The 3,682-nt window shown below is 50.7% G+C and overlaps 1 protein-coding gene across 1 annotated transcript in view; it reads left to right on the top strand.

Moving 5' to 3' along the window:
- Positions 1–3,682, top strand: part of PFKFB3 (6-phosphofructo-2-kinase/fructose-2,6-biphosphatase 3) — an 81,269-nt gene that overhangs the window by 53,596 nt on the left and 23,991 nt on the right. The window lies entirely within an intron of this gene.

The following is a 3,682-nucleotide window of genomic DNA, read 5'->3' as shown; positions in this document are numbered from 1 at the left end:
GCCTGAGTATGATTGGGGAGGAGTTTAAACCCCCACCCTGGCCTGCAGGTGTGCCTGGAGGGACAAGGGGAAGCCACCCCTGCCAGGCATTTCCCACCCCCACCCTTGTGGTTCCATTGGCAGGGGCACGGCCACGGCCACCCCCTATGGCAGCATGAAGTAAACGGAGACGGGGAGGGGGTTATCATTCCCTGTCCCAGTGGCACAGACCCTAGCCGGGGTCTGCCTGGCTGGGGTGCAGCAGCCTGTGTCAGGGTTCCCCCCACCTCGCAGCTGCAGGGGCAGGTGTGCAGCCAGGCATTGGGCAGCTGGCATGGCCCCCTGAGGCAAAGGGAGCAGGGAGGAGGTTTATTCCCCCTCTGTGTCCCCTGCCCCTGGGGAACCACCTCCTTCTGCTAGCCCTGACCGCTACCTCTGCTGATCGCTCCCTGCGCAGGGCGAGCACTGGAATAAACCCCCTCCCTGCCCCCTTCACCTCAGGGGCCATGCCAGTCAGCCTCTGCCTATGCCCACCACCCCTGCTGCTGCAGCAGCGATGGGGTAGAGACCCAACACGGGCTGCTGAACCCGGCTCAGGTCCATGCCAGTGGGACACGGAGAGGGCAATTAAACCCCTCCCTGGCCAGTTCACTTGAGGCTACTGCTGGGGCTGGCCATGGTCCCCACTGCTCCAGGGGCGATGGGGGGTGGAGGAATAAATGCCTGCCAGGGGATGTTCTGTTCAGGCCAAGCAGACCCCAGCTGGGGTCCCAGGGGGAGAAGAGTGAGGGGAAATAAACCCCCTCCCTGCCCCTTTTACCTAGTGGAGCCATGTCAGCCAGCATCTCTGCAGCAGCAAAGAGGGTGGGGGGAGCCCTAACACAGGCTGCTGTCCTCCGGCCAGACAGACCCCGGCTGGGGTCCAGGCTGCTGGGACAGGGGATGGAGAGGGGAATTAAACCTCTGCCTCCATCTGCTTCATGTTGCTGCCAGGGCTGGCCATGCCCCCGCCACTGGAACAGTGAGCAGAGAAATGCCTGGCAGGGGCTGCTGCTGCCTGGCAGACCCTGGCTGGGGTCCATGCTGATGGGACATGGGAAGCAGTGGGGAATAAACCTATTCCCTGACCCCTTCGAGTTAGGGGGGTGGGCATCCCCAGCCCTGCTCTGGCTAGGGAGCAGAGGGGCAAGGCCAGCCCTGCTCCACTGCACTAGACAGCACAGCCCAACCCAGGGTTTCACAGCATGCTGGGATGCTGGGGGACTCTGGTTGAACTTAAACCAGGAAGGGGTCTGAGACAGAAGTTCCATAAACCCGTTTGCTTTCAATCACTTAAGTCTGATATACTACATTCAACCAGGTTTATCTCAAACCGGTTTGGGCCATTTTGGAACTGGTTTATGCCCACTAAACTTATGTTCTGTTACAGGTTTAAACCAGTTTCCGCTCACTTAACCCGGTTTATGTGCAACCTCTGTGTCTAGCCATACTGATTCAATGGGAATAGTACCGACGCTAGTGCTACTATATGTTAGTTGTGATGAAAGCATCTGATCAGCCTACTCCATTCCAGACACGATATAAACTATTTCCAGACTCATTTTGACTCTTAGGAAAAAATGATCTGGGAAACTCTTTAACCAATGGCACGATGGAAGAGATCTGTTGCCCCTGTCACCACTGACCAAAGCAAAATCTGGGACTTTGCAGCTATAGGATGAGTATCCTACGCATATGGCAAGGAATATACATAATTTATATTTAGATGTGCATTAAGATATAGTTTAATTTACTGGTCCACGTAACCCCCCATCCTCAACGTTGCTACCAGTAACTCCCTTTGCACAAAACACACAAGATTTCCTTTTTACCAGCCAAGTCCTCCAACTCCTGTACTGTTTTTCAGTTTTTACCTTTAGAAATGTTTTTTTGGGGGGTGGGTCTGGCATGCTTTCTGTATCACTCTGAGTCACCTTTTAGAAACACAACTGTATTTTTATTGCAAAACAACCTGAGGCCAATGACATATATATTCTCTACGACATTATTACAAAAAAGACACATATTCAGAAAAAGGAGGGTGAATCACATTGTGTAAAACTAATTAACACTTGAAATATAGTTGAGCCTGCTCCTCAGAATGGCTTAATTTGTTATTTTAAATGCTATTAAAACAGACTCCTGGTGCCCAATATTGCCAATTTGCTTCTTGCTAAAACTCTAGCAGAAGTGCCTTTGGGACTGCTGGCAGCGTGCCACTCACAACTTAGGTATATTTTCCTGACTTTTCTCTAATTGTGTTTCCCTACCCTCCTTTGCAGTGCTAATCCACATCTACCTTCCCGCCGTTGTTCTGATTTAAGGCAGTTGTATTTCAAGTTGATGCATGGTTTTCAATGGAAAAGGTCACTGGCATTAATCCGGCCCTGGGATAAAAACCCATCCATTTAGAAATTAAGTGCTAACTAGGCTGGTGCAGGACATTTCCTGTACATTAATGCCTTGGGAGCCCAGACCCTAAAGGGCCTTTTAGGTTGTGGTCTGAGTCTCATCATAATCGGTCATTAATCCTGCAGGAAACTAACTTTGCCGAGGACAGTATTAAGAGCTGCTGGGTTCCCCCTCCATTATCCTGCATTTTTTATTATTGGTTTGCATGAGAGATTGTCACGTGTGCCTTTTTCAATCCAGGCCTGACCCAAAGCTCCTTAAAGGTTAACAGAAGGACTTTTGTACATGCTGATAGCTGAGTGTACCACTACATTTGGATGGGGTTGGCTGAAGCCCTGTGTTCACAACTGGATCCAAAGAGAATGAAGGGTGCTTACCTTCTCTCCTGGATGGATGGATAATACAGACCCCTGCCCTGCATTATTGTTCTGTTGGAGGCAATCAGTTGCGTTCATACAAGCATCAGTCCTCTCTTCTTATTACTAGAAGGCAGGGTAGAGTTGTACCTTATGGACCCCCAAGTAGATATACATACATATGTGTGCATATATGTGTGCCTATTCATCTGTAGGTGTGCTTACATGTATGCATATGTGTATATGCATGTAGGTAGGTGTGCTTAGATGCACGCGTACGCATATGTATGCATGTATGTATATGCTTAGATAAATGTATGCATGTATGCTTTGATCAGGGGTGTGCAAAATGTGGGGCGTGGGCTGGATGTGGCCTGCCAGGCCATTCTATCCAGCCCACGAGCCCCCCCAACCCAAATTTAGAAAATTAATATTTACCTGCCCTGGGCTGCCTGTCATGCAGCCCTCAGTGGCTTGCCCAAACTCGGCAAGCGGCCCTCCGCCTGAAAGAATTGCCCGCCCCGGCTTAGATGTACGTGTGCATGTGTGTTTAGATGCATGTGTGTGTGCTTAGATGTAGGAATGTGTGTATATGTGTGCTGACACGTACGCATGTGTGTATATGCTGGTGCATGTGTGTGTATGCATGTATGTGTGCTTAGATGCACGCGTGCACATATGCATGCATGTATGTGAATGCTTAGATGCACGTGTGCACATATGTATGCATGTATGTGAATGCTTGGATGTAGAAATGTATGTATATCTGTGCTTAGACGCATGTACGGGTATGCACAGATGCATGTGCGTGTGTAGAGAGGGAGGCTGGGGCGAGCTGGGCTCCCTCCTCAGCCGCTGCAGGGGGTGCAGAAGGGGGCCCGGGGCCTGCTCTCCCC

This window comes from Crocodylus porosus, unplaced genomic scaffold, assembly GCF_001723895.1.
Source record: "Crocodylus porosus isolate Cpor-Errol unplaced genomic scaffold, CroPor_comp1, whole genome shotgun sequence".
Classification (NCBI taxonomy): Eukaryota; Metazoa; Chordata; order Crocodylia; family Crocodylidae; genus Crocodylus; species Crocodylus porosus.
This window is presented reverse-complemented; position numbering and strand designations above follow the sequence as displayed.